At 38.3% G+C, this 21,028-nt stretch overlaps 1 pseudogene; it reads right to left on the reverse strand.

Annotated features, from left to right (window-relative positions):
• LOC107727514 (rho GTPase-activating protein 21-like) overlaps positions 1–21,028 on the reverse strand; it is a 68,311-nt pseudogene that overhangs the window by 10,589 nt on the left and 36,694 nt on the right.

Consider the following 21,028-nt stretch of genomic DNA (forward strand, 5'->3'; position numbering starts at 1 on the left):
TAAAAGCACCAGATCATTAGCTGCTCGCATGTAAGAGTCATGCTACATTCTAGAAATACATAATGCACGTATTTATTCATTTAAAACCTTTGCAATTTGATAATTGTGCAAAGCCATACTGCATTTTTGTGTGGCTAATACTAACAACACTAATTTTGTGTGTGGCTATGCTTTTTGTTTGGGGTTCAGTGTGAGTGAGTGACAGCTGACAGAGCTTCATGTCAGTGATGCAGCTCACTAGGATTTGGAACAGGGCCTTCATGAAGACAAACTTGCTGGTCTCTATGACATGATCTTTACCTCATTGATATATATTCTTTGAGCTTTCTGTTGATCAAATCAGTGCTGGTTACGGCAGCATTCTGAAAACACAAGACAAAGAAACATTAACATTGTGGTAACGTAAAGCTGAAAGTACAGCAACATTAATCTGATTGTGAGTGTTAAAGGAAACCAGTTCCTCTGGCAAACACAGGAGAAGAACATTAACAAAAAGCCTACCCATAATCCTCACACCTTCAGTAAACAAAGTCACCTCGACACTGATTTCAGCAAATGGCAAAGTGCTGTTGCGTTAGCAGTAAGCTGGTTTTCACATGGTTTCTCTTCAGGACAAAGTTATGCAATACTGTGATGCTTGTGCAGTCAACTCTGAGGTGCAGACATGGGCCACAGACTTCACACGATGATATCAATCTACAATGATTTCCTGCTCATATTAGTTTTTTGTGAGGCTGTTCACATGACATTTTTAATGTGTAATCAGACACTGTTTAGAAAGGAGTCAAGGATTGAGTGGTTATCCTGTTATCCTCTGTTGGTAGATGCTGTAACTACACCATTATTTTGCAAAAAGCAACTTTCTCCATTTATGGTGTTTCCAAATTAGCCGTGTATTCAAATAGTAAAAATTGCAAGCAAAATATAGATCACAAACATTTTACTGCATACAGCAGATGCTTTATCAGAGCCTGATTTTTGGAACACCCATAAAAGCATAAAATAGATTTTTCCTTGTCTGCTGCCTTTGACGTCACAGCAGGATAGCCGATTGTGAAGGCCAATTGGCCACCAGCCAATCCAGCTTTATCCGGTTGTCATTTCCCTGCAGTTACAGTAATTAGTCACATGGCTCAAGGCTCAAGTGATTGGTTCAAAATTGGTGTGCCCATTAGCAAGATGCCAATACTCTTGACCTGTTTTTGCATCCAATTCATCCAATCTTGGCGTGTTCAACAGAAGGAAACGAACATGCAGCCATGGCCAGTTTTGATTCGCATCTGTTGACCTTTTTATACCTAGTCTTGAGGTGTCACTTCATTAATGACTTAAATCCCGAAGTATACTTCTATTTTGATACTTAGCACATGTGTACAGCTGAATGCATAGGATACTTCATTTGATAGTGTGCAAATATGCGCACTAGAAAGTGTCATCCTTGTTATGACTGATAAAATTTCTTTGTACTCGTTTAAACTACAGTTGCAGGCATCTATTAACCCCCTCACACAAGCGCTCACCAAATCAGACATCTATTATCAGACATCAATTTGACATCTATTACTGCCTAGTGGTTTGTTTTTCCGCCTCATCTGTTTCTTTTGACTGTGAAACACCAGACCGGGGCAATGTTTGCACCTTGTGGACAAACTAATTAATTCAAAAAAGTGCAAGCTGAGCAAACAGAGTACGCAGAATTAGATCTGGCTTTACATGCATACTATGCTGACGATGAAACTTACATCACACCACTGTATTAATACCTTAGCTGTCACGTTATCATTGTCAACAAACCTCCTCGTCCAGGTTGCTGTTTTCTTGAATGACTCTTATCCAGGACAGCATGTCTTCTCGGCCCTCTGCCTGAAACAGATACTCGCAGTCTGAAGTTGTTAGTCGCAGGACATTCTTGCGCTTTGTGTCACTGTAAGAGATGTCAATCAAGCAGGCCTTGATGCTGATTGAAAGCGGCTCATCCTCCAGTTGCGAGTTGACGTAAGAAAGCCCCTCCTTTTTGTCTTTATAGAGGTAGAGGGAGTGTCCCCGCAGCACTGCGTACATCTGTTTCCACGGCCGCATGCCGCCTCCTACTCGCTATAAAGAGAAGAACACATGTAAAGTGCAGGTCATGATCAGTAATCTACAACAATTACAGTAAAACTATCAACATTCAATTCAATATGCTCTTGAATGAAATGGGAAATGTGTAGTGAAAGACTGAGAGAACATTTTCCCACCTTGCCCTTCTCAGTGTTGAGCTGTCGGAAATGCAGCCAACCCTCCTTGGTGGAGTCACTGAAGATCTCAGTGGAGGAGTCTCTTCTGGAGCTGGAGTCATCAGACTTATGGCCATCCAATGCCTATAAGAGCAGAACAAACATGACATTTTGGTATCTAGCCTCGGATAATTGTCAATCATTTATTCTCTGTTCCAAAACCTTTTGGAACCTCACAAATGACCGATGTAGATATCTCTACATTGCATTGACTAATCACCCAAGCATCAGATGACGTGCCTACGGACTGCCCACAATCGTTTGCGGAAACTGTTGCAACTATTATAGGTTTTTTTTGGGGGGGGGGGTTTGACCAATTTGGGTGCATTTTTGTCCAAACTTGCAACACCTATAACTTCAATAGGATTGCCTTTAAATTTGACTAAAAGAAAGTCTTAAAATGCTCCAAACACAGGCATCTCACAAGGTTTTGGAACAGGTGCCATTATTAGTGAATGACCATTCTGGTTTAACCAAAGCTGCTCTTTATGAGGGAGACTTTTGCATCTCTCACCTTCTTGAAAACCTTTAGACTCGGTTTGCTGGATCGTCTGTGGAAATGAATGATTATGTTAGGCCAAACAACCACTCACATTGACAGTATTAGGAATCTCCAACATCACGATCCATCACTTTTAAAGGACACTTACCCACGGCCTTCCTCCCGATAGTTGTCCAGGCCCTCGTCGTATGACTTTGAGCGCTCCGTTTTGGTTCCCGATTCTAGAATGGCATTTCTGAGAGACTCTGCATGTAGACAAAAATACAACATCAGTAACAAGCTCAACAAAATGCTCACTGATCCATTTACATGATGCTCTCAGATGGCAATAATTGTTCAAAAAAAACTTAAATCTGTACAGACACGCTTACCTTGGTCATGAGACAGTTGCCGGCGCATGAGGGGGCTGGGGGGTAGGGCTGGGGCTGTCAGAGATTACAGCCTGAGCTCCAGAGATCACAGCCGACGCAGCAATATGGCTGCCATCATGGTCTACACTAGGGCTGGCTGGCTCATCTGTAAACACGGTAACAGAGCGGTAAACGTGAATAATGCAACTCTCTTTGGCATGTGAGTTCATACGTGTACACACAGAGGCTCACAGAGCAACAAGCTGAAGTAAAAGTTAAATGTGTTCTTTCTACTATACTGTACATATTCATATGCCCATCATATATGTCTTGATATTAGGGCTGGGATAATACACTTATCTCCTGAACACATTAAAAACAACATTAAGCTGCTCCTGCTCATCAAGAAAAAAAAAAAGATTATTTAATAATAAATTAATAATGAACACTCAAATAAAAATGTAGTTGTACATAAACATTTAAACTGCACATAAGGCTGGTTTTATATAAACTTTTCTTTAATATAAATTTTGTTTCACTCCAATTCGTTGTTGAAAAATAGGCTAAACTTTTAAACGGCAGCTGTAATAACTTGTTTCCATGGCAGATTTATTTAAACATACATTAAATTATAAAGACATCACTAACAGGTTAATGATGAAAAATATAATGATTTGTAATAGAGTGCATATAGTAATCAAAATGCTAGTCTCTAGTGTTTTTTTTTTTCTAACGGACTAATGAAAAAAATTAGTTTATGGTCACTGAATGACTTTCCTGGGATAAATATAATGCTACGTGAATGTTTACAAGCTGTTGTACATGATATATTTCAGTAAGCTGTACCGTTTCTTTCAATATAGCCTACCTTCTAATGTTCATTCATGCTTATTTTGTACTGTAACAAGCAGTAAAGAGGAAGAGATGATAGGATTTGATTTAATATGAATCTGAATATGTAAATAATATAGAGTGATAGTTAATTGATTTTTCCCGCCCCTACTTGATACATTGGATAAAATATTAGACTCAATTTTAAAAAGACAGAAATCATATTAGTTTCACAACAAAATCACAATTAAGCGAACAAAGGGTGAACTTTAAAACTTTGTGATTTAATTGGATGTCAGCATTTGTTCTAAGGAAACTGGCAAATTATTTAGAAATGTTCCTGGTGTTTTTTCTTTAACTTTTTTTTTTTTTTTTTTTAAGAAGCTTTCTCTTTATGAGTTTTCCTGAAATGTATTAGTATTTGGTATCATAATGTCAACATTCCAAAAGATTGCTAAAAAATAATCTTGATATATAATCCTAACTTGAGCATGTTAATTTCTTTACTTTTCTTGCTATTGGATAAATAAATTGTGTTTTAAGTGTCTAAGACTGACTAATTTTTGTCTTGTACACTAAAAGTGTGGAATGACCCAAATGTGTTGAGGACATTCACTTCTCCCATTTGATCTTTGATACTGTTGATATTAACAGAACAAAGAATAAGACAGAGTATTGAACTTTCTTTATAGACCATACCATACCATACCATAGACAACAGCTTTTATTTTGCCTTAAAAACGTCAAGCCTACAAGTACATATCTTGATTTCATTGCAAGCAAGAAGTCTGCATAAACTTTTTCTAGGAATGAGGACAGTTTTATTTAATCTTACAATTTGACATGTCCTGTTTTCGAGAGCACTGAAAACTTTTTGAGCTCCTCTGCAGGTCTTAACCAAAAAAGGTTGGAGTACAAAGCTGTTCTGTGCTGCCAGAGGGCTGGAGCAGCTAAAATTAAAGCAACTGCCCTAGTTCCTGCATCCTCCAGCGTCTCAAAGAGGGTCAAGGGGAAGGTGCGCAAAACCCTCTTCGGGCCTAGCTAAAGAGCACCAGCGTAGCCTACAGATCGCCTCGCTCTAAGACACGAGAATATTAATGCCATCAGTGCTAGCCTAGCTTCATTTTACAAGATAATAGACTGGGTTTTGCTGCAAGGCATAGGTGGCAACCATCCTCTACTAAATTCATTTCAGCAGATACTTTTCTCCAAAGCAACTTACATTGGACAATCTGAGGTTTGGTAGTTAACAAGCTGGACTGGTAAAACAAACTAGTTAGTTATTGGTTTGGACTGCAAATGATGTATTCAAAACGGAATTACAAACAACCATATTGATTCCCAATATACAAATCCTAGGATAGCTAAAAACATTTACCTGTTTAAAAATTAAAAATAATTTCTACCATTCATGTTTACTGCATACATGTGTCCAACCATGCATTTTTATCAAAAGCTGAATAACCAAACACATTTTTATACAAACAGTCTTAGACAATTTGCCTCCCTTGCCAGGTTATCTGAAAACTCAGGGAGAACAAGCAGTACAAATCTGACTAATAACAGTAAAAGTATATGCAGTGCCAGAATCAGGAATGCTAGGATTGTCTGCATAAAACATACTATAACCAGGAAAACTGCAATCAGAAAATGTGACGTGTTACCCATAAAATCTAGAGCATTTACTTACAGTATTAAACATTAAGTAAAGAGCTTAGACAACCCTAAGACCTATTCAAAGTTTTAATTGTTATTGATTTACAATCAACAAAAACCACTGGAGTCGTGACCCTAGTATAAAAGCTCTTAAGAGTAATAATAAATGATGATTGTGCTGACTAATGTTTAGACTGTAACACAACTTCACAATATGAAATCATCTAAATCTGGATGCTACAGCTAAAAATATCAAATGTTTAGCCACAAGTAGATTATAAGGTTGATATTTTTTTCAAACCATCATTTTGACCAAACAGTCAAATGCGTATTTGCAAGACCTTAAAAAAAGTCTACTTAAAAATATTTATGTGATTATAATCATAAATATTCATATGGTTTTTTTCTATTATAATTATTTTTAATTACATGCATGCATACCATGCATCCATACCACAATTCATAGCTATAGGTAATGATGAATAATGTACAGTCAGCCAGTCACTGAAATCAAACTTTTATAATAAAAATTATTAGTGAAAATTCGCATCACACCAAAGTGTTTTTTTTCCCCACAATGACCTGAGGGTAAATTATCCCCACTTATTGCATGTGTACATTATTATTAATATTATTATTATTATAAACATACAATAAATATAAACATATTATCCGAAATGGCGCACTCTTTAGAAAACTTAATGGGGAAATAAAAAGCACATTACAATAACTGCAATATTCCCAACGTTGCTTAATTTAACATTTCCGGCAAAATCACAAGTGAACAGATCATGCATCTTCAATATAATCCCCAGCACTAATGAGAATATCATATACCTACCTGAAATAGCAAGTAAACCATTTGTATATTACCACTAACACTCCTACTGCTACTTATTTACCTTCTCTCTTGTATTCTTTCTAAAAATTATCAGTATTTTTCAAAACTCTCATCCAAATGTGTAAACGGTATAAAAGGTAAGCAACAAACGTGTTACATAGTATGCCTAATATCTGAAGGTTAGTGCACAAAACACCAAAGCATCAAAGACAAAATGTGACAGAGCACAGCTAGGCTATCACTCAATATTCCAGACCAATCCTCAGGCATTAGAGTATGAGAGAAGGCCACCTCCTCCCTGAAAAACACTGTGACTCACACACAGTCACTCTCACTCTCCTTCAGTAACTCCCAAACAGCCACACTCACAGGCCTAGATTTGCACCTTCTGCATAGAACAGATGATACAAAGTAAAATTTGGCCACGATAATCCTCTGTCTGGACACATGGGGTCGGGATTTGGAATTGTGATCAGTTTGAAATTGCATAAGGTACTGGAGCATTATTAATACAGGAAATCACTGATGGCCCAAATTGCACATAAAAAATTAATTGCACAATACATCACCATTATTGTCTACACAAGCAATTATTGTTCAAAAATATCTGCGGCAACTCTAAAACAATCCCTACTGCTGGCTCAAGATTGTTGCCGGGTTAGCGTTGCTATGGTTACAAAGAGGGCACTTACCGATGAAGGGAATGGAGTCAAGTGATTCGTCCAGATTACTGGAGCAGAAGGAGGAGTCAAGCTGCTCCCCCAGTCTCCGCATGTGCATCTCCCGGCGGGCATCATTGGGCAACCAGCAGACACCGCCCCTTGCCGGCTCGGATCCATCCATGTCGTTCACCGCAAGGATGTACGAGGGATGGCGGAGAGGTTGTGGGGTCCCCTTCCCTGTTGGGGGCTTCTCCCGGAGGACTACACCCTCAACAGGACTGGACCCGTTTACCGGTAGGCCCTTGACATCCCGTGGGTGTGTCCTCTGAGATGATGCCCCACACTGTGGCCTCTGCAGAGGAGGAGCGGAGTAAGATGCCGACCTATATCCGACTGGATTTTCCTTCCCAGTTTCTGGGCTCTGCATGGTTTCGGCCCTAGTTCTCGATTGGTACGATGACGAATTAGAAATACGATTTCCGACAACAGCTCCGCTTTGGTCTTTGGAAGGAGGCTCTTTGGCCTGGTTTAGTCCATTGCGAGGTCGCTCTGGAAAACCAGTGGTGGGCGGGATGTCCGTTCTGGAGCTGTGCGTATGTGAGCCAGCAACACCCCTGACGCTCATACCATACCCTGTCGGAGGACGGTAAAGGACCGCCCGAGGTGGGAGAGACTGTCTACTAGGACGACTCCTCTGGTCTACTCTGCCATACAGCTGCCTATCCACAGCGGCCCATGGTGCAGGAGAAACTGGTTCACTATGTTCCACATAGTCTGACGAATAAACGCGGGGCTTCCACATGAGCCCGTCAGAGGATACGCTACGAGGAGGCCAGTCCCTGGCGTGGGCCGCTCTCTCTGTCCCACTCATCCTATCCTGTGAAGCACTGCGTGGAGGAAGCATAGAAGGGCCCTGGTAAGCCCGGTCATGAGAAGTGCTTCTGCGGCGTAATTTATTGCCCCAGCCGGGTTGGGGTCCGCAGTGGGGGCCACTGTGGACACTTTGGGATGCAGCTCGCAGGCTGTCTAAACGCTCTTGAATAGTCCGACTGTAAGTGTGAAGACCTTTATTATCGATATATTCCCGGTATGTCTGGTAAGTCCGCCAGTCAATGTTCTGGTGGGTAGCAGGGGAGGTAATGGAAGCAGGCGCATAGTGTGTAGGTGGAATGGCATAAGGATCACCATGGTAACCTGAAGGGAACATGTCAGCTTTGCGAGGGTGGAGGTACGGCGGACGACCACCAGACACCGTACCAGGCCTGGCTCTGATCAGCATTGGATCTGGGCCTACTAGACCATAGTCACCCCGATGACCTGGAACCATACGGCCCATGTGAACATGAGGGGGTACCACCACAGTCCGAACACTTTCATTGCACACACACACTGCAGTCTGTGTCTTTGGAATGGGTGGTGGAGGGGAGGGAGGTACTGGTATCTCTACACGGTATCCTAGATCAGATGCTACAACCCCCGGGGCTGATGTCTCAGTGGCCTGGGCTATCCCCGGGGGCTTACAGTCTACTCGAGGGTAACAGATAGGGGGTGGCTCCGGGATATGGTGGGCATTTCCACTGTATGCATCATGACCCTTAAGGTAGGCATCTTGGGAATAGGCCTGTGGAAGAAAGAATCAGGTAAAGTGAAATAGTACTCACAGTATCAGAGAAAACTTGAAATTCATGATGATTTCCTACAAATAGTTCTCCTTGTGTGGGAGGACGGCACTACATTTGCATGTGGGAGTTTGACAGGTCAGAAGTGTGAGCCGTACTCTGGTGCGCCAAGTGCTGGAGAATTCTATAATATTCATAACAATATCCAAAGCTGACAGTTCAGAACACAAATACACCTACAGTAATTAACTTGACTTCCAAACTATAGGGCTGCAAACTTCTAATTACCGTATGACTGTAAAAAACAGCTGTGATCTGATCTCAGCTGGAAGCAAACAGGTAATTCCTTCCCTTTAAATTTTATTATGGTGCTGGAAAACAAGACCAGCCTCCATTTCACACACCAAGACGTACCTCTAAAGGAAGCACTAGGCAGCCCAAAATAAACACGATAAACAACGATTCAGAATAGCAAGAAAGTGATGTCAACCCACCGTTCGGGTCACCACACGTGACCGAAGCGACACTGAAGCCAGAGGTGAACGATGGCCCTGATTAGAAACAGCACTGAATCTGACCTCCGTAATCATGTCTAAATCCACAGTTTAAGGTAAACAACTATTGCAAGACTTCTGTTGGATAACGTCAGATTTAAAACAAACACCAGGCTCCATATTGTTTGTCTTCCTCTGATTTGGTGTCTTTCAAAACATGACAGCAAGTCATGTAAAGTGGACTTTCAACCCATCATACAGAGTTACATTCCTTTTGCATAACTATACAAACCAAATCTGATATCAGTAGTAGGGAACTTCGCTCCTCCTTTCGTGAAATGCCACAGATGGCTTGTTACACAGGCCAAAGTTCATCATAGGAAAAGAGAGAAATGAGGAAAAAGGGGCGAGGCACAGTAAATATGACTGCTGGATATAGCGGAGAACTACCCACACAGCTAAATCAAACAGGTCACACAATATATCAGCTACTGCGATCGAGACAATCAACACGCTATGTGATACTACGCTACACATAACCAGAAACGTCATGACAGCCATCCGAAAATGACAAGGGACAGGAAATCAACAACCAACTGCAATACAATGATATGCGTGACATTTATAAATAATAAAAAAAAACATCACAATCTACATGTATGCATTGTTCATCAGCTTACCAGACTAGTGATTTCCTGTGAAAACTGCAGCCATTACATCACAAACCCACAGCGGAAAAACAGAGAGAAAGGGAGGGAAAGTAAAAGAGCAGCGTACGTTAAAGGCAGTCAAAACCAAAAGAATCAAGTCCATGTACTGACAACCACTATCACAGTAAATATCTCTGCACAGAGCGCAAAAAATGCACAGGAGCTGCAGTGCTGTCAGCGAGGAGGGACCATGGGAAGGTGGAAAGGAGCGGTGGGAAGACTGTCACGTTAGCGATGCCACCTGCTTGTCCTCGTCGCTCCCAGTCGAGGAGGGGGCTGAGGTGCCTGCCGCCTGCCTCGCGTAGTAGCGATCGGCTCTCCATCTCTCCCCTCTCCATCCATCCGCAAGCAGATTACTCCGTGATCACACGCACACACGCTCCCACCTTCCCTCCCAGCTAACGCATACACTCGTTCGCTCCCTCCCTCACTCTCACTAGAGAGCTGTAACCATTCACATGTCGGAGGCAGATGCTTGATTATACATTCAGCTCATACGGTACAGCTTCCCCTCCCTTCCCTGCTTTCTCTCTCGCCTCTGCCAGAGAGACGGTCTACAACATAGAGCAGTCAGCTGACTCCAGCTGATCTAATCTCGTCTTTCCTGCCTCTTCCTGTCTCTCCTGCTCTCACAGAAATCCTTAAACTACTGCCCACGGTAGCACCCTTTCACACCTCTTCAGATCAACTCTGCTACTGTGACTAATGTCACCAGAGACCTCGGATGGATTAATTCTCCAACCAGCTGAAAACCCAGTTTAGACAGGCCACAGCGTTGCCTTGCTACACTGCTGCACGCAAGAGTAAAACACCATCACGGCAACAGCTGTGCAGCAGACAAGCGGTGCATGGAATTACAATGGGGTGGTGATGGGGAGAGATGAGGAAAATTATTGGAAATGTCAAATACATGTTCGGGTCATATTTCACTACAAAATCGAAAGAAAGAAATTATATTTTGCCGCAAGAAAACAGCCTATTTTAAGATTTGCTTTTGACATTTTCATAACAATCACCCCATATCTCATCCTTTGATCTGCTCATATTGTATTACAGTCATAAGAATATTGTTAGAATCACTGAGATTGGGAATTACAAAAAAAAAAAAAACAAGTAGTAAATTGTGTGGTTGAATTACAGCAATACAATTCAGGAATAATTTTTTTGCTCAAATCGCGATTTTATGACGATTTCAAAATAATTGCACAGCCCTAATAAACAGTGCTATTAAATTTATGCAGTAGAGTCCTTTTTATTTCCTTTCATCTAACCCCTAACCCCCCCCCCAAAAAAAAACCTTTTTTTCCCGATCCCAATATAATCAGTGATAATGTCTACACCGGATGCAGAGCAAGTAAACGTGTGGGGGGGGTCCCTTACGCCTGTCACTCATAAGTCAAAAATATATATATATTAAATTGGATAGATAGTAAACTAAAGCGCTCCTCATCTAGGTGGATGAAGAAAACAATGCAGTATTTTTAAGGTCATTTCTGATGACTGACATCACATTTTACAAGCAATTTGACGCTGATGTGTAAATAGTATGTTAACAGTAAACAGGTGTTTTAATGAGCTTGTGTGAACAGCACGTGGTACATTTCCCAGAAAAATCAATCCAGCAATTTTACAGTAATTTACCAAGTTAAATGTAAAAGCAGCTAGTGGCTTTAAACTAACTCCCCACATATGGCATTTTAACTGGACAACTAAAAGCCATATATTTTACAAGTACGATATTCTTTAATTTTATACTTAAGCAATTAACAAACTTTGAATGTTATAACGATAACATCTAATTTCAGAAATGGGAAATTTTTTCTTCAGTAATCTAGATAAACACTGTTATTCCACCACAGTCTGCACATGAAACAGCAGAGGTGCTTTGAGAAATGCCTTTGCCTGCTGCCAGTGTTCAAACGATGGTTACAACAGTAAATGGCACGCATTAAAAGTTAATCTAAAGGGCAAGCAAATGACAGCAGGACTCCATGTGCGCACTGAGCTGAGTGAAACTGTGGACAGAATAAGAAAGCACTGAACAGACATAAAATAAAACAGAGAAACACAATGTTGGGTGATTATTCACACAAAATAGTTATAGCAAGAGTCAGTGATCCGAAGGAACCTGGACGAGTCCTATGTTTCCATTCTATTCCACTGAACACAGCCGGGAACAAAATGCATTTTAACCACAAAAATAGAGGTGTTAAAAGTTTCAATATGTTTAAAGGGATTATTCATCAAAAAATGTTTTATTTATAAAAATTCTAGCATCATTTACAAACTCGTAGAAAAACAAAAATCTTTCAAGAATCTTTGAGAAACTCTTTTGACGTCATTATTATAATAAAATATATATCAGGGTTCTGCTCTTAAATATTTAGAAGCCTTTGTGCTCCTAACTAAAAAAATAACTTAAATATATTAACAATTCAAATATAAAATGATTAAAAACTGCCAGTAGGTGGCGGCAAGCCACTGTCTTTGTCATAAAGGCTCATTCATTCAGGAATGAAGCAAGGGACTCTTTATGAATAGGTCATTGAATTATTGACTCATCAGATTCGCTTGAAAATGCATATTCATTAATCAACAAAACACTGCCGTTTTGCTCTGAGAAGCGGAACTGTTCTGCTCTGGCTCTGTTTAGAACTATTTCCGTGGGTGAAAAAGCAAAAACGTAAAATTTAAGTCACTTTATAATCTTGTTTATCAAGCTGTTGCATAAATGCAATATCACATTTCCAATATTATATTAATACTATAATATTATAATATTAGGGGAGAACACCACTCATTGCTCATGAGATATGCTCAACTATATCATGTGTTTTTATATCATATCATTTTTTGCCTGCATCTCGGATTTTGGGAGCATTTGGGAGAATAACTTTGGTAGCATTTTTCCCCAAGCCCTGTTTAATTTTGGTAATAAAGTTTCTGGTAATAAATAAATGAATAAAATTATTTTGACAGGCTGCAAAAAAAAAAAAACATACCACCTGTAAACACATATACACAAATACAGCAGTCTTTGAAATGTATTCCATCACTTTCACAGTTCACGCTTTTTCACAACTCGCAATTTTTGACTGAAGACATGAAAAGCAGCCAATCGCAGAGTGTAGATGCATCTTGTAAGTTTTTAGTTTTTATTCCAATTCTAATATATGAATACTTATGAGCTTTGATCGGGCCACTCACACTGCTGCCCAAATATTTTTCAGTTGCACACAGTAATTTTCAGTTGCATTTAAAGAGCAGGTCATATGTTTTTTTTTTTAAAGTGTCCTAATATTGTGTTGGAGTCCCCTACAACAGGTTTAAATGCATCTGAGCTGTATCTGTTAGCGAGCGCTACCATCTGTGTTGCCAAGTCTGTGGTTGTTTTTGATGTCACGGGTTGAAGAGACCCCAATAATGTCATATTTAGCCCCTGGAATGTTAATTTACCATAGGGGAACCCCGAAAAAAACATGTATTTTACACCCCGGAACACGATTTTTAATGGGGGACCCCCCTCGAAACGCAATTGGGCTAGTTTTGAGTAGCAATTGGGTGGGTTTTGATGTGACACCTGGCAACTCTAGCATGCACCTTTACATAAAACAATAATATAGCGCTCCAATCCATTCTTAAAATAATGACATAAAACATTTTGTTTAATACTTATGCAAGCGTATCGTGCCCACAGCTAAAGTTTAGCTGCTAAACTGTAAACACTTAACGTGACTAACTAATGAAACAATACGGTTTCTAAACCAAAATATGTCTACTGTAATATCTGAAGAATGACAGACAAAAGACGCTCCCTGTCTCAACTTTTAATCAGAACGCAGAACAGCTGTATCACAGGCGCAGCAGCCTAACTCGCTCGTCTTTATACCCTATAACTGCCGGTGCAGCAAAATAAACAGCAATTTCACAATTATTATAAAGTCTGTGCATTACACTACATTCTTTATTATTAAACGAAGTAATTAGAACAACGACAGTCTATATTAATTGACACATTCTTAGGAAATAATGGGTTCACAGCGAATTATCAGAACTATTTCACTAAAACAGTAATATCGTGCTTTACCTGGGAACCTAAAGCTGCACTAGGTATACATCACATTTATATTTTGAGCACTCAATTGAAAATGTACACATAACGTATCAATCGTACTTATAGGCTGTGGTTCGGAGACGCTTGTTGGTCCAAATAAAGAAGATTAGAAGCCAACGAAGATAAAAGCCAAGATTAGAGAAGCAGTCCTCGGCAAAATGACGAGCACAGCAAAAGGTTCAAATTGTATTGCTGTGGTATCGTTCAACACAGCGTCTTCTCATGATGTAAACACAACTAGCGGAAGTGTTTGTGGGCAGGTCAGAGTGTTCGTATTTCGCGCGCAGGCAGGGATTATGCAAATGTGTTACCTAGTGATGTAGATCAGTAACAGGCAGAAGATTCGAAAATATGTCAAATCTTTCTTTTGAGACAATATCTTTATTTATTATGCACTTTTTTGATTAAAAACTTTGTAGACTCTTTACATTGAAGGATAGCTACATTACAAACTGCAAAAGAGATATTTTTCGAAAACCCATATGACCTGCTCTTTAAAGGTGACACTGTAGAGCCCTGTATATATTTGTATATACTGCACAGCAGTTCTGTATCAGAGCTCTGTGAGAGAGCGAGCCCATGTGCCAGGACCCAGCTGGCATCTCTCTCCCAGCTGAGCGGCTACTTCAACACAAACAGCCTTTCATGAAGCGAGAGCTTCTATCCTGTCTCAGAGAACATCCTGCTCTTCACCTCTACAAACTCTAAAGCTTCATTATATTAAGAGCATCAACTAAATGCACAGCACACAAGTTTATCATTTTCTATCAAAGTACAACATGTTACATATATCAAAGTTCACAGCAATTTTATAGGGGGATTAAAATATATCAAAATGAGTTCTTGATTAACACTAGAGTCGATCTGGTGTATATCAAGATAAAACAATGGCATCATTCATGAGTCAGAAGACCCAGGAACGCAACACACCATGGAAATCAGTCAGTAATGGAAAGTGTCATAGAGAATGCAGGGCAGATGAAGTGATGACTGCTCTACAGTTATGTGTAATTGAGGTCAGAACCTTCATTCCCATGGGTGCAAATAGAAAAAGTGCTCCTGAATGCCAACTCAAAACATAGTGCGTACAAAGACCTCATTAGAATGATGTATTCAGAAGCTTCTGACCAGTTTTATTTGAAGAAGCACTAAGTAACACTGTCCTAACAAGATGCAACTACTTTGCAACAATGTGCAATTTGTCTGTCCACACTGAATGTGAAAATGATGTGCAGCATGACACTTAAAGCCAATCAGAAAATATTTCATATGTAGCATATTTTCCAGAATAATTCATGTTTTTATTAATCATCTGAACACTCTGGGACTTCAAAGGCAACTTGTAGACCTTATGCATCAGAGAAACATGTGCGCAGCCATCTTTAGAATTTAGTCTGTGAACTTCTGTTTTTGCGGTACCTCTAGAGCTGTAGGAAAGTAATTCGCTGGTGAAGTGAATTTACTTGTTGCAGAATTAACGAAAGTTATGATGTGCATTGTAATGTTTGAGGTGGATGTCATAAATGTCAGCAGACCGGGAAGATTTTAAAACAAGCGGTTCATTCATAAATCCATACAACCTTACCTTCACGCTGTGGAAACACAGAAGACAGCGAATACGGCGCTGAAAAGGGGCGGAGCAACATAAGGTCTATTTAAAGCAATTAAAGTCAAAAATGCACACTGAAAACATGCACAAAGTGCACACATTTTGATTTGTGCCGAATGAGAGAGGTACTCGAGCCCAAGTTTATTTGTATAAAATTTGTATAAAATAAAAATATTTATATACAAATATATTAAAATTTTTTATTTATTTGTAAAAAAAAATGTCAGAATTTTCAGTTTCATTATAAACATTATATCACATAAATCTGATTAAGCCACTGTTAATAATGAATGCAACTATAATTTGTTTGTTTTATTCTTATATTTCTCATTCCTAAATACTGTTCCATTTAAAAGATTTGTTGTAGGGTGAGGGAACTATTGTGTTTATAATGTTCGTAAAATGTTTAGTTTACTGGTATTTGAAATTATTACTCCATTTAATAATTAAGTGTAGGGCCCTATGATTTCCGCAAATACGGAATCGCAGAATCCAGTCATAAAAATGGAATTTACTGTTTAACGCGGAGTGTCACTGAATTTGTCAAAGTTTGGATGAATTAATCAAAAGTAGGTAATTATTAGGGTTGGGTATCGTTTGAATTTTATCGATTCCGATTCAGTTTCCGATTCTGCTTATCGATTCCGATTCTTATCGATTCCTAGTTCAAATATTAAAGTGTTAAAGACAAGTAAACAGTCAGTAATAAGATAGGAACAAACAAATCAATTAGCAATATCATAAATAAATACAACTGAACAAAATTTCATGTACAGAAACTGTAATTAAAAGTTTAAAAACACTGCATAGTTTTCTTTTCATAAATAAAATATAGATTAATCAATTAAAGTTATTAAATATATTCAGTCAAGATCAGTGAATGATTTTCTTTTGTTCTTTGATTAACATTAATGACAGGCAGCACGTTTATTAGGTTGCTGTCTCTTTTAACACCGAACGCACGCAGATCTAAAAATACTGTACATGTGTGTTTTCCTTCTCATCTGTTTTCGTTCACGTAAGACAAAAATGGCTGTGTTTATGATGATATACTGATGTAGTTTTTTGCATATTGGTCGACAAATATGAAAGAAGTCAGTTTCGGCCCGCAACAACCTTTTCTACAGTGGAAATACAAGGAACGGTTCGAGAACGGACACAAACCGGGAACCCGTACCGCGACCTCTGTTCCCTGTGCTCACGCTTGCGCTTCGTGTGCGCCCAAACAGGGCGCAAGTTCTTACCGTTCCTGCACTAAAATAATTCTTAATCACATTAAAATGCGAACGCAGGAATCGTTAAGCAGAATCGAAATGCACGCGTCTTATCGAATACCCGGTTCTTGGAAATTTGGACCGGTTTTTAACCGGTTTTCGATACCCAACCCTAGTCATAATACCCAAATCAAATCGAGATATGGACTAGTATCTATTAGTGTTGCACGATATACCGATACTAAAAAAAGTATCGCGATACTCTGTTTTTAAAAACGGTGCGATTCTGCATTTTACTAGTACCAGTACTTTAAGAATGCATTTTAATAAGAGCCGCATTTCCTCAGTGAAACTATGAGAGCTATGATTTCTGTGAAGCAGAAAAAGCGGACGGAATTGCGGGATCCAGTCATAAAAACGGAATTTACTGTATAACGCAGAATATCACAGAATTTGCCTATTTAAAAATGAATCCTGCACATTCTGCACGTATTCTACATGTATGAATCAATGGCACAGACATGCGGTTTTGTTTACTACACACATACTGAAGAGCGCGTGATGCTCACAGTGTTTTCAGTCTCTGCCGCCTCAATATATGAGTACATGAACAATCTCTAGAACTACTCTGAGAGTCACTTCAAGACTATTTTAGTTACTTTTGAGAAAAACCATTGTCATATCATATACAAACAGAAACGTAAAGGTCTTCCCAGCAACCCATCAAAATAAAAGTTTGGTTTAACTTGACAAATATTACTTAATGTAATGCTACTAATAAAAATATTAATAAAACAATATTTAAGGAATATTTACCAGAAAAAATATTTAAATAATATAATAAATTAAATTAATAAAATCTCTATTAATCTTTATAAATTAATTAGACATGCTTCTGATTATAAAAGTGTAATGAAACTAACATGGAATCCAGAAAATTAATGGAAAACAGATTCACAGAATTTGAAAAAAAATAAAACTGAATTTGAGGAAAAATAATAAAACGTATTTCATAGGGCCTTACAAATTTGATTTTTATTAAACTTTTAATAAATTGCTGTTAAATTGTGTAAGTTTTATGATTTCAATTAATTAGACAATTTATTGTAACCATTAAAATAGGGTCTAGAAAAATTAAAACAGGGAAAAAAACGGAATTTGGAAAAATAAAAGAATTTGGGAAGAAATAAAATGGATTTCATAGGGCCCTATTTCTTTCATTTGAGTCTTTGCTTTATTGTATTTGTCCTTTAGTTTGTTACTTGCATCTATGTTCTTATTAATAACAAAGATAAAATAACAAAAATACATAAATACATGAACAACATCTCCAGAACTGCTCTGAGAGTCAATTCATTTTACCGTTTCATTTGAGTAAAACTAACAGTTAGTGTCATATCTTATACACGGAAATTTAAAGGTATTCACGGCAACCCGTCAAAATTAAAGTTCGATTTAACTTGAAGACTGTGCAAGAAATTTAGTACTACTGTTCAGTAGAATATATGTAATACTACTACTACTACTAAAATTATTACAACTTTATTTTTTAAGGAATAATTACTTAAAAATTACTAAATATTTCTTCCATGTTTTAATTTTAATAGCAAATCCCCATTTGTTTGTCAAAAAAATTAATTGTTTAATTTTCATTAATTAAAAGATAAATTAATGTAGTATGCCTTCATTTGATTTAACAGAATTTCTATAGAAAAAAATCATAAGGCTATTATTAAGAATAAATAAAAGTTGTTTTTATGCATATGCAGTTAGACATGCTAAAACCCAGAATTTGGTAACAAAAAGAAAAATGTTATTGTTACGTAATTTTTGTAAACCTTTTAATAAATTGATGTTGAATTGTATAAGTTTCATGATTTTAATTAATTAGGCATGCTTTTGATTAATAAATAATCATTTAACCATTTAAAAAAAAAAAAAAGGAGTCAATTAAAACGGGAAAAAAACAGAATCCAGAAAATTTTTTACGGAAAAAACAGAATTTGGAAAAAAAATATAATGGAATTTAGGAAAAAATAAAACGGATTTCATAGGGCCCTACAGTGCCGCCCACCAATATTGGCACCCTTGGTAAATATGAGCAAAGTAGTCTTTGCTCATAATTGTATGAGCAAAGTATGAATTGTATGAGTCTTTGCCCCAATTGTAAGTCGCTTTGGATAAAAGTTGAAGTAAAACAATTGAAAATGGGGGGAACTCACATTATGAAATAATTGTTTTTCTCCAATGCATGTTGGCTACCATTATTGGCACCCCTAGAAATTCTTATGAGTAAAATATCTCTGAAGTATATTCATTCATATTTACATTTTGTAGCACACCAGGGTGACTGAAATTGTCCAGCCATGACTTCCTGTTCCACATGATTATAAATATGAGGAACACAAAGGCCAAATTCCCTTAATCATCTATCACATGGAGTAAAACCAAAGAATAAAGTTCTGATGTACAGAACAAGATTGTTGAGCTTCACAAAATAGAAAGTGGCTGAAAGAAAATAGCTAAAGCATTGAAAATCTCCATTTCCACCATCAGTGCAATAATTAAGAAGTTCCAATCAACTAAAGATGTTACAAATCTGCCTGGAAGAGGAAGCGTGTCTATATCGTCCTAATGCACACTGAGGAGGAGAGTTTGAGTGGCCAAAGACTCTCCAAGGATCACAGCTGGAGAATTGCAGAGATTAGCTGAGTCTTGGGGTCAGAAACCCTAAAAAAATATATCAAACAGCCCCTACATCACCACATGTTGTTCAAATGGGTTTCAAGAAAAAAACTCCTGGCTCATCCAAAAACAAACTCCAGCATATTCAGTTGTCAGACGCGACTGTAACTTCAAATGGCACTGGCTTCTATAGTCAGATGAAACATAAAAAAGAGCTTTCTGGCAGCAAACCCATCAGATGGGTTTCGTGCAAACAGCGATAAAAAGTACTCCATGCCCACGGTTAAATATACTGCTGGATCTTTAATGTTGTGGGTAGGGCTGGGTATCGTTCAAAATTTTTCGGTATCGATACCGATACCTTGACTTCGATACCGGTTCCTGAACGATACTTTTTCGATACCAATTTTATGAAATCAATTTTAACAAGATTACATTATCTAAAAAAAAACTTTGGTTTTATTTCTCAGCTTGTTGATGTTTATACAAACTCAAAGACTCATCTCCTGAGCCACTGCACAAAGGAACAAAATGTAACCAACACAATAAATCAGTGCAAAATAGTTTTAATAAAGCTCAAATAGTCTTCAGTTTACACATCTGTTAGGCTACATTTACACTAGTTAGTGTTCGTTTTAAAACGCATAGCTCAGACAGAATCATGATTTCTATTCATTTTCCACTGATTTACTGATGAGCATTAGCAGCTTCCAGCGCTGTCTGCTTGTGTTCTCTCTTCCATGATCACTGCTCTGACTCAGAGGTAATAACAGATTTAATTTCAGCAACATTACATGGCCAAAACACACATTAGATGGCAGGGCCGGATTTACCTATTTTCGTGACGTAGAAAAAACACATTTTTGGGCCCCCTTCCCTATTAATATAATAGACCTAATATTACCACCCAAGCAAACAAAAATATTTCTTAATCAGTGGAAACCGATACAGTGTTTTCTATCGGAATAAGCGCTTGCGTTCAGTCAATAAAAATCGAATAGTTCTTAATTTGTTTGAGAACTGAGAAAGACCATACCATATAGTCGTGGCCACATAACCACCTCGGGAGTGCATTATTTCTCTAATAATTTTAACGGCCTGGATTCACAACCACACGTCAAGACATTGTTCAGATCATTTGTTTCAAGGCATTTGACATGTTTCCGTCCTGAAATCTCGTGTGGGTTGAACTAATTTTTTTACGCACCTCATCCCAAACCTTCCGTTGCAAATTCCAAAACGTAATTTTAGAGCTGATAACAGAGGCTTGAGCCATTGATATGCGTCGGTGCCTAAAAAGTATCGAACTCGATACCCAGCCCTAGTTGTGGGCCTATTTTTCTGCTTTTCGTCCTGGACGTCTTCAGACGCGTGGCATCATGGATTCTATCAAATACCAACAGATGAATCATCTAAACCTGACTGCCTCTGTAAGAAATCTTATAATGGACCATGTTTGGATCTT

This window comes from Sinocyclocheilus rhinocerous, unplaced genomic scaffold (assembly GCF_001515625.1).
Source record: "Sinocyclocheilus rhinocerous isolate Xijiao unplaced genomic scaffold, SAMN03320098_v1.1 scaffold306, whole genome shotgun sequence".
NCBI classification, from domain to species: domain Eukaryota; kingdom Metazoa; phylum Chordata; class Actinopteri; order Cypriniformes; family Cyprinidae; genus Sinocyclocheilus; species Sinocyclocheilus rhinocerous.